The sequence below is a fragment of the Bos mutus genome, chromosome 2 (assembly GCF_027580195.1).
Source record: "Bos mutus isolate GX-2022 chromosome 2, NWIPB_WYAK_1.1, whole genome shotgun sequence".
Taxonomy (NCBI): Eukaryota; Metazoa; Chordata; class Mammalia; order Artiodactyla; family Bovidae; genus Bos; species Bos mutus.
The window spans coordinates 10,856,537-10,868,010 of record NC_091618.1 but is presented as its reverse complement, the minus strand read 5'-3'; the positions used below and the strand labels follow the sequence as shown (position 1 = coordinate 10,868,010).

The 11,474-nt window shown below is 43.0% G+C and overlaps 1 pseudogene; it reads right to left on the bottom strand.

The window, feature by feature from the left end:
- Positions 1 to 9,387: 9,387 nt before the first annotated feature.
- LOC102281145 (large ribosomal subunit protein eL39-like) lies at positions 9,388 to 9,543 on the bottom strand (annotated as a pseudogene).
- Positions 9,544 to 11,474: the final 1,931 nt, after the last annotated feature.

Sequence of the window (11,474 nt, the reverse complement as noted above, 5' to 3'; positions counted from 1 at the left end):
TCTTGGCGTCCTATCTACAGTCACCTCATGCGCCCCATGACTTGCACAGCACACTTTAGGAGACGTGGCTGTGATGTGTATAAAGCGCACGGGGGTCTGCATTTGCTAAGTGCTTAATAAAGAGACAAATGTTTTTGAGGTGATAGCTTGTGATTGCCCCTTGCTTCTCAGAGAAAGTTGCCCCAACACAAAAGCCAGGACCTCACTCCCACCAAGGAGTATTTCAGGTTGTAGCTCATGCTATGACCCTGTTGATCATTATCTCATACTCTGAACACAACCACCTTCCCCCACCGACCCCATGACCTCTACCTGGTTGTGACCTTCTCAGATGCTTTCTCTCTTTTTGATCTAGCCCAGAACTCCTCCTCCAGGTAGCCTTCCTGAATTCCTCCAGATGAGTTAATTGACCTAGCAGCACTTTAGGTCTAAGAGGGTGCAATTTTTTTTATACCTCTTACTCCTTGGAAGAAAAGTTATGACCAACCTAGATAGCATATTCAAAAGCAGAGACATTACTTTGCCAACAAAGGTCCATCTAGTCAAGGCTATGGTTTTTCCAGTGGTCGTATATGGATGTGAGAGTTGGACTGTGAAGAAAACTGAGCACCAAAGAATTGATGCTTTTGAACTGTGGTGTTGGAGAAGACTCTTGAGGGTCCCTTGGACTGCAAGGAGATCCAACTAGTCCATTCTGAAGGAGATCAGCCCTGGGATTTCTTTGGAAGGAATGATGCTAAAGCTGAAACTCCAGTACTTTAGCCACCTCATGTGAAGAGTTGACTCATTGGAAAAGACTCTGATGCTGGGAGGGATTGGGGGCAGGAGGAGAAGGGGATGACAGAGGATGAGATGGCTGGATGGCATCACTGACTCGATGGATGTGAGTCTGAGTGAACTCCGGGAGTTGGTGATGGACAGGGAGGCCTGGCATGCCGCGATTCATGGGGTCACAAAGAGTCGGACACGACTGAGCGACTGAAGTGAACTGAACTGAATAACTATTGAAGTTTATCCATTTCAATGTATTCTTTCCTACCCTGGGGGGCAGTAACTGAATCTCTCTCTTTTTTAAAAAAGATTGAAGTATAGTTGAAGGAATTAAATCTTAATCATCAGTGTATCCACATTTCTCACTCAAGGTCTAGAATGAGCTCTGTCTAAAAAGCATCCTGCTTCCCCAGGGTGTAACATGAACACACACTGAAACATACATGCACTTGTTGTGAGAGAGTTTTAGAAGACTCTCTAGGGACACCTAAGAAAGGAATTTAATGTATATTTTCCCAAAGTTATATTAATATATAATTAATATATTAATATTAATAATAAAAAAAGATGTCAAGGATTTTCAGAGAATCAGAATTTTTGGAGATGGGAGGGTCCAATTCCTTCATCTTACAGAGAGGAACATGGGGCTCAGAGGGGCTACGTGACTGTAGAAATTACATAGTGTGGAATGCATTTCTTGCAATGGTAACAGGGTTATGGAAAAAGCTGAGTTGTAATTCTTTCAATGAAATATCACCAATCAGGATTTTCAAGCCATGTTGCACATCAAGAAGTCCTCACCCTGCATTTCCCCCTGATCTCAGTCTTGACCTCAAGGTATTCTCAGTGTTCTCAGAGAACACTGGCTTAGGGAAGACCTGGCCCCTTACCTCACCCAGATGAGTCATAGCCACTAGAGCAGTAAGGGCAGGTCACAGCTGACTAGAACTGGGCACAGCTGTGCCTATTTTTGCTCATCTCTGTTATATCTGCGCTTAAGACCTGAGGCCATAAGCAGATAAAATAAAACTCTCTTGTAAAACACTTGTTTTTTTTTATTTTATTTTTTTTAACTTTACAATATTGTATTGGTTTTGCCATATATCAACATGCATCCACCACGGGTGTACACGTGCTCCCCATCCTAAACCCCCCTCCCACATCCCTCCGCATACCATCCCTCTGGGTCATCCCAGTGCACCAGTCCCAAGCTTCCTGTATCCTGCATTGAACCTGGACTGGCAATTCATTTCTTATATGATATTATACATGTTTTAATGCCACTCTCCCAAATCATCCCCTCTCCCTCTCCCACAGAGTCCAAAAGACTGTTCTATACATCTGTGTCTCTTTTGCTGTCTCACATACAGGATTATCGTTACCATCTTTCTAAATTCCATATATATGTGTTAGTATACTGTATTGGTGTTTTTCTTTCTGGCTTACTTCACTCTGTATAATAGGCTCCAGTTTCATCCACCTCATTAGAACTGATTCAAATGTATTCTTTTTAATGGCTGAGTAATACTCCATTGTGTATATGTACCACAGCTTTCTTATCCATTCATCTGCTGATGGACATCTAGGTTGCTTCCATGTCCTGGCTATTACAAACAGTGTTGCGATGAACATTGGGGTACACATATCTCTTTCAATTCTGGTTTCCTCAGTGTGTATGCCCAGCAGTGGCATTCTGGGTGGTATGGCAGTTCAGACTTGGTATTTCTGTAATACAAATCATGATTCCCCAAACATATATATTTCAGTTCAGTTCAGTTGCTCAGTCGTATCCGACTCTTTGCCATCCCATGAACTGCAGCAATCCAGGCTTTCCTGTCCATCACCAACTTCCAAATCTTACTCAAACTCATGTCCATGGAGTCAGTGATGTCATCCAACCATCTCATCCTCTGTCATCCCCTTCTTCTCCTGACTTCAATCTTTCCCAGCATCAGGGTCTTTTCAGATGAGTCAGTCCTTCATATCAGGTGGCCAAAGTATTGGAGTTTCAGCTTCAGCATCAGTCCTTTCAATGAATATTCGGGACTGATCTCCTTTAGGATGGACTAGTTGGATCTCCTTGCTGTCCAAGGGACTCTCAAGAGTCTTCTCCAACACCACAGTTTAAAAGCATCAATTCTTCGGTGCTCAGCTTTCTTTAGAGTCCAACTCTCACATCCATACATGACTACTGGAAAAACCATAGTTTTGACTAGATGGACCTTTGTTGGCAAAGTAATGTCTCTGCTTTTTAATATGCTGTCTAAGTTGGTCCAAGGCAATGCCAAAGAATGCTCAAACTACCGCACAATTGCACTCATCTCACATGCTAGTAAAGTAATGCTCAAAATTCTCCAAGCCAGGCTTCAACAGTATGTGAACCGTGAACTTCCAGATATTCAAGCTGGTTTTAGAAAAGGCAGAGGAACCAGAGATCAAATTGCCAACATCCGCTGGATCATGGAAAAAGGAAGAGAGTTCCAGAAAAACATCTATTTCTGCTTTATTGACTATGCCAAAGCCTGACAGTGTGGATCACAATAAACTGTGGAAAATTCTGAAAGAGATGGGAATACCAGACCACCTGACCTGCCTCTTGAGAAATCTGTATGCAGGTCAGGAAGCAACAGCTAGAACTGGACATGGAACAACAGATGGTTCCAAATAGGAAAAAGAGTACGTCAAGGCTGTATATTGTCACCCTGCTTATTTTACTTCTATGCAGAGTACATCAGGAGAAACGCTGGGCTGGAAGAAGCACAAGCTGGAATCAAGATTGCCGGGAGAAATATCAATAACCTCAGATATGCAGATGATGCCACCCTTATGGCAGAAAATGAAGAGGAACTAAAAAGCCTCTTGATGAAAGTGAAAGTGGAGAGTGAAAAAGTTGGCTTAAAACTCAACATTCAGAAAACGAAGACCATGGCATCTGGTCCCATCACTTCATGGGAAATAGATGGGGAAACAGTGGAAACAGTGTCAGACTTTATTTTTTGGGCTCCAAAATCACTGCAGATGGTGATTGCAGCCATGAAATTAAAAGACACTTACTCCTTGGAAGAAAAGTTATGACCAACCTAGACAGCATATTAAAAAGCAAAGACATTACTTTGCCAACAAAGGTCCATCTAGTCAAGACTATGGTTTTTCCTGTGGTCATGTATGGATGTGAGAGTTGGACTGTGAAGAAGGCTGAGCACCGAAGAACTGATGCTTTTGAACTGTGGTGTTGGAGAAGACTCTTGAGAGTCCCTTGGACTGCAAGCAGATCCAACTAGTCCATCCTAAAGGAGATCAGTCCTGGGTGTTCACTGGAAGGACTGATGCTAAAGCTGAAACTCCAGTGCTTTGGCCACCTCATGCAAAGAGTTGACTCATTGGAAAAGACTCTGATGCTGGGAGGGATTGGGGGCAGGAGAAGAAGGGGATGACAGAGGATGAAATGGCTGGATGGCATCACCAACTCGATGTACATGAGTTTGAATGAACTCCGGGAGTTGGTGATGGACAGGGAGGCCTGGCGTGCTGCAATTCATGGGGTCACAAAGAGTCAGATACGACTGAATGACTGAACTGAACTGAGATTGATCATAGCTTTTCTTCCAAGGAGCAGGTGCCTTTTAATTTCATGGCTGCAATCACCATATACAGTGATTTTGGAACTCCCAAAAATAAAGCCTGTCACTGTTTCCCCATCTATTTGCCATCAAGTGGTGGGACCAGATGCCATGATCTTAGTTTTCTGAATGTTGAGTTTTAAGCCAACTTTTTCACTCTCCTCTTTCACTTTCATCAGAGGCTCTTTAGTTCCTCTTCATTTTCTGCCATAAGGGTGGCGTCATCTGCATATCTGAGGTTATTGATATTTCTCCCAGCAATCTTGATTCCAGCTTGTGCTTCATCCAGCCTAGCATTTTGCATGATGTACCCTGCATATAAGTTAAATAAGCGGGGTGACAATATACAGCCTTGACGTACTCCTTTCCTGATTTGGAACCAGTCTATTGTTTCATGCATGGTTTAACTGTTGCTGCTTGATCTGCATATAGATTTCTCAGGAGGCAAGTAAGGTGGTCTGGTATTCCCATCTGTTTCAGAATTTTCCAGAGTTTGTTGTGATCCACACAGTCAAAGACTTTAGCGTAGTCAAGGAAGCAGAAGTAGATGTTTTTGTGGCATTCTCTTACTTTTTTTATGATCCAACAGATGTTGGCAATTTGATCTCTGGTTCCTCTGCCTTTTCTAAAACCAGCTTGAACATCTGGAAGTTCACGGTTCACATACTGTTGAAGCTTGGCTTGGAGAATTTTGAGCATTACTTTGCTAGTGTGTGAGATAAGTGCAATTGTCCAGTAGTTTGAACATTCTTTGGCATTGCCCTTCTTTGAGACTGGAATGAAAACTGACCTTTTCCAGTCCTGTGGCCATTGCTGAGTTTTCCAAATTTGCTAGCATATTGAGTGTGGCACTTTCACAGCATCATCTTTTAGGATTTGAAATAGCTCAACTGGAATTCCATAACCTCCACTAGCTTTGTTCATAGTGATGTTTCCTAAGACCCCTGACATAATTACCAGTAAACTCTCCTCCCATCTACCCAGTCATCTGTCCATTTGTCCATCCATCCATCTACTTACATACATGTCTCCATTCTCCCATCCATCCAGGTAACCAACAAACACCTATGGAATACCTGTTTTGGTCCAGGAGTTATGCTAAGCAGTTTTTAATCTAATATATCACTATAGCTTCACACCCTGCTTGAAAGGTAGGTGACTCAATTCAATCCCCATAGAAATGAACAAAATATATACGGATCCAAGCTGACTAAACAGGACAGTGGATGCCTCCCAACTACTTGTCACAAAAGGAAGGGGCCTACTTTTTGTGAGCCCCAGATACGTGCTTGCCGCTTTCATAGATCTTATCTCACTGATTCTTCACAACCACTGTATAGATTTATTTTCATGTCCATTTTCTAGATGGGGAAATTGAGGCTCAGAGGGCTTCAGGGATGTGTAAGTGTACCCGAGCTACTCAGTGGCAGAGTAATGTTCAAACCCAGATCTGCCTGAATAAATATAGGTCTCTTCCTTTTTCTCCTCTCCCCATGTGACTGCACCCTGGCCCAAGCCCCTCTAGGCACTGTCCTAGCTTTGACGAGTGCTGGGGTAGGCATCTCATGAGGGGAAGAGGAGCTGGTGAGGTCCCTGCCTTTCTCCCCTGGGGCTTCTGTGCTCCCCGTGCAGGTGAAAGCCCCTGTAGGGATGCCTTTCCTGGGCTGAGGCTGCTATGGTCCGTTCGGGAGGGCACTCCTGCAGTGAATGCAGTGTTCCAAAGAGCTTCTGAAGCCAGAGTGCCATTGTCACTGGAGCTAGAAGGTGATCTGGATCCTGATGTTTCTGCAGGAGGAGGGAAAGGGGTGAGTGAACAGTCAACAGCTGCTGAGCACAGACCATGTGGCCGGCACTGTGGGGGGAATGTCAAGTCCTTACCTATGGATGGAATTGACTCTTTGCTCTGCATGAATTACTTTCCCCCCAGATTTTTTTTTTCCAGATTTCTGTATAGCTCACTCCGTTGCCTCCTACAAGACTTTGCTCAAATGTCCCCTTCTCAGTGAAGCCTGTGTTGACCCATTCATTTAAAATAGAATCTGATAGAGTCAAGTACTTCCCCAAAGCCACTCAGTGATCAGCTGGGTCATGTCTAAAGGCCATGCACTTTCCATTCTGCTGCGCTGACTTCCTCTGTCGACATCCTTCATGATATATAATGTGAAGGCTCATATCTTCCTATTGTCCCGATAAGAAAAACAAGTATCAAGGCATGAAATGACTTATCCAAGGTCACATAGCAATACCTTGGTAGAACTGAGAGGCATAGACCCCTTTTCTCGCCTCCGTTTTTGCAAGATGCTTCTCTGGTCCTCTTTTCCATCTGAATGCCCGTCATTTTCCTTCATCACCATTCTCCAGGCCCAACCCCCACAATAGTTCTAGTGTGGGCAACACATATCTTTGACTTTTATGTTCCCTTCGAAAATGTAGTGTTATTTTCCGTGCATATTGATTTTAAATTTACATAAAAGGCATGATTTACATAAATTGGGCTATGGGCCTCATTCTGGTTCTCATTTTATTTTTTCCCAATCGGCATTGCTTTTTAAAAAATGTACTTGTTTGGCTGCACCGGGTCTCTGTTGCTGCATGCAGTCTTCTCTAGCTGCCGTGAGCTAGGGCTACTCTCTAGTTGTGGTGCGTGGAGTCTCTCGTTTTGGTGGCTTCAGTGGTTGTGGCACAGGGGACTAGTTGCCCTGGGGCCTGTGGAATCTCCTGGACTAGGGATCCAACCCATGTCCTGTGCATTGGCGGGCAGATTCTCAACCACTGGGCCACCAGGGAAGTCCCAGCATTGCTTTTATGATGTAACCTTGTTGAAGTGTGTATATCTGGCTCATTGATGCAAACATCTGCCTGGCTCACCTCCATCAGGTGAATCCACATTTTTCTTACCTGTTCCCCTGACAATGGACACTTAGGTTACTCCTAAGTGTAAGGACATTTAGGTTACTCCTAAAAAAACTCCTTTTTCTGCAAACAATGATTTGAGGAGAGGCTTCCAGATGTTCCCCTATGAACCATTGTAAGAGTTTCCCTGGAATGTGTACCCAGGGAATAGCTAGGTCATAATCAGTGCTAGGTCATAAGCTACACCAAAACCTAACTGGGTGAAGAGCTGCCAAGTCAATTCTGGAATGGCCTCACCAAGCTACACACCCACCCATGGTTACAGGAGAGTTTCTATTTCCCCAAATCTTCACTCACACTTGGCATTGTCCAACTTTCAAGCTGCTGTTAAGTATAAAGTAAAATCTTGTTTTTAGTTTGAATTTCTCTCAGATTACTAATGGGCGGTATTCTCGGGCTTCCCTTGTGACTCAGCTGGTAAAGAATCTGCGGCAATGCGGGAGACATGGGTTCTATCCCTGGGTTGGGAAGATCCCTTGGAAAAGGGAAAGGCTACTCACTACAGTATTCTGGCCTGGAGAATTCCATGGACTGTATAGCCCATGGTATTGCAAAGAGCTGGACATGACTGAGCAACTTTCACTTTCTTTCTTTCTACTAATGGACTTGTAATCATGTTCTCTTTAGTCATTTGAGTTTGTTAATTGCTCAGTCATGTCCAACTCTTTGTGACTACATGGACTGTACCTGCCAGGCTCCTCTGTCATGTAATTCTCCAAGCAAGAATACTGAAGTGGGTAGCCATTCCCTTCTCCAGGGTATCTTCCCAACGCAGGGAAGTTTGCATTGCAGGCAGACTCTTTATTGTCTGAGCCACCAGAGAAGCCCATTCATTTGAGTTTTAATGCAGATAATTCCAAGTCCAAAGAATACACAGTGTCATATAGTGATCAGTAAAGTAGCCTCAGGGTCCATATGAAGTGAAGTGAAAGTCGTTCAGTTGTGTCTGACTCTTTGCAACCCCATGGACTATACAGTCCATGGAATTCTCCAGGCCAGAATACTGGAGTGGGTAACCTTTCCCTTCTCTAGGGGATCTTCCCCACCCAGGGATGGAACCCAGGTCTTCTGCATTGCAGGTGGATTCTTTACCAGCTGAGCCACAAGGGAAGTCCTTGTGGGGTCCACATGGCCAGGGTTCAATTTCTGCCTCTGTTTCTTCATCTGTAAGATGGGAATAATTTTACTGTGAATGTAATAGTGTGATTTTGAGGATTTAAAGCTGCTTAAAACAGTGCTTGGCACAAAATAAATACTTAGTAAAGGCTATGTCCTTCCCTGATAGAGTGTGTCATTCTCCACAGCCTCCTTTTCTACTCTAGCCCACAACCCCTTCTCCCTGGCTCCTTTTCATGGAGTTCATATTGCATATTCATATGAATTTTCCTTAGAACTGTGAAACTGTGAAAAAGAGTATTAAAAACAAGGGCCAATATGGAGTCACTTATGCTAAACCCCAAGTCACCAAACCAAGACCTAATACCTAACTTGATTGCAGTTTTAGCGTCTCCCAGTAATGGAATCTTAAACCAGTCCATCTGAAATCACCTAATTAGCAAAGTCATCAGCCTCATATACCCCTGCCTTCCCTGGCTCCTAAAGGAAGATGAACTTGCCACTACCAGTCAGTTTTTTGTTAGTAAAACTTACTTGTCCTCACTCCCTTTTACCAATAAAAATCTTTCATTTTGTACTGCTCCTTTTTGCCCATTAGATGGAACGTTGCCTGACTCATGAATTATTGAATAAAGCTAATAAGATCTTTAAAATCTACTTAGTTAAATTTTGTTTTTTAACAAGAACAGAGTGTGATTAGTCTGACTTTCTTTTTATATAGATTCCCGTTCATTCTAAAATACATTCAAAGATTTTTTTTTTTTGGTCCAATAAAAGTTTTCACATATTTGTTAATGAACCACATAGACCGCTAGTAAGGAAACATGAACCATGAGGAGCCAAGCAATCCGTCTGTCCCATAAGCTGTTCAGACAGTTGTGATATGCTCAATACCGTGATTTGGTTAGTTAACATGCAAGTGACCTTAACACAGCATAAACGTGTGCCACTTCATACGTGAGGCTTCTTATAGACCCAGCTAGGTTCTTCTCCTGTGTCTTCTCTTGGAGTTGTACTTGGTATTATTACCAGTTTTCATTCAAATCCATTGAGGAATGGGATGATTCTACTTTTGTTTTCTGGCCAGGAATCGCTTGATCCTGAAAGTCTTGTGAGAAGACATGGTGAAGAGCAAATTCAATGGTACACAGGATGGCAGAGAAGAGAAAAGAGGAGCTCAGAGAGGTTTTTAAGAAGAACTCCCACATACATGAGTCAGGGGTTTTGGCCTTTGGAAGGAAATGATGAATCAGTTCCTTAAAAGAAAGGATGGGGGCATTAAAGGACACTATCAACAGAGTTAAAAGGCAACCCATGAGAATTGCCTGGTGGTCCAGTGGTTGAGACTCTGTGCTCCTAACGCAGGGGGCCCTGGTTTGATCCCTGGTTCCACATGCAATTAAGAGTTCAAATGCCACAACTAACAGATCCTGCGTGCCGTAAGTATGAATAAAAGAACCCAGGTGCCACAAGGACGATCGAAGATCCTGAGTGCTGCAACTGAGACCTGGTGCAGCCAAATAAATAAATATTTTTAAAAAATGAAAGTGACTCTTTTCACAGGGTCTGTCTTAAAAAAATAAAAGGCAACCCATTGAATGGGAGAAAATATTTTCAAATCACATATCTGATGTGTATGTATGTATCTTTTTATATGTATATATAAAAAGCTTCTACAGCTCAACAATAAAAAACTAACAAGTCATTTAGGAGATGGGTAAAGGACTTAAATAGACATTTCTCCAAAGGAGATATACAGATGGCCAACACACAGATGAAAAAAATGCTCAGCATCACTAATCACCAGGGAAATGCATATCTAAACCAAGATGACAGGAAAACAGAAGATAACAAGAGTTGGCAAGGCTGTGGAAAAATGGAATCCTTGTGCATTGCTGGTTGGAATGTAAAATAGCACAGTTGCTATGGAAAACAGCATGAAGTTCCTCAAAAACTTAAACACAGAATTACCTTATGACCTCGTAACTCCAATTCTGGGTTATTTACCCAAAGGAACTGAAAGCAGGAACTTTAATACCAAGGTTCATAGCAGCATTATTCAGAATCGCCAACCATGGAAGCAACCAAAGTGTCCATCGAGAGATGAATGGATAAACAAAATGCAGGTGTATACAAAACCAGAGGATATTATTCAGCCTTAAAAAGTATGCTACATGCTACAGTATGAATGAACCTCGAGGACATTACAATAAGTGAAATAAGCCAGTCACAAAAATATGAATACTGTTTGATTCCACTTGTATAAGGTGCCTAGGGCAATAAATTTGTAGAGACAGAAAGTAGAATGGTGGTTATCAGGGTTGGGGGAGAGGGGAATGGGGAGTGATCATTTGATGACTATGGCGTTCAGTCTGGGAAGATGAAAAAGTTTTAGAGATAGATGGTGGTGATCATTGAACAACAGTGGAAATACACTTAATGCCACTAAGCTATACACTTAAAAATGGCTATGATAGTACATTTTATGTGAACACATACACACACATACCACTTGAGAAAATGGGAGGATTGGGTAGGAAGAAGTGGGGTGAAATGAGAGAAATTCAGGCTTCCAAAGGAGCTTTTCTCACGGTGGGTTCATCATGCTCAAGGCGGGGTTGCCTGCCGTGGATTCAACAAACTCTGCTTGAGTTACTCTGTGTGAAAGGGCTGAGTCACTAAGATTCTATACACGTGATATTCTTGCAACATGTGACTATCTGAGGCAATGTGGTCTCGTGAAAAGAGAGTGAGTGTCCTTTCATTCCCAACTTTTAGTGATTGCCTTTCGGTAGCCTCTGCCATGTGCGGTGGGAGCAACAAAAGAAGTCTCTGCCCTCACACTGTAGCAAAATGGCAGGCGTGTTAAAAATGCAGTGGCGTGTTATGCTTGCTTTTCAGAGCTAAAGCCTGGTCATCCGGCTTGTGAGAGCCCACCGGGAGCATCTCTTCCCAGCTCTGTGCTCAGAGACGTCACATTGCTAGCTTGACTGGGTATTTACACCACAGAAATCAGCAAATGCTACAACTCTTTTGAACCTCAGCTCTGTCACT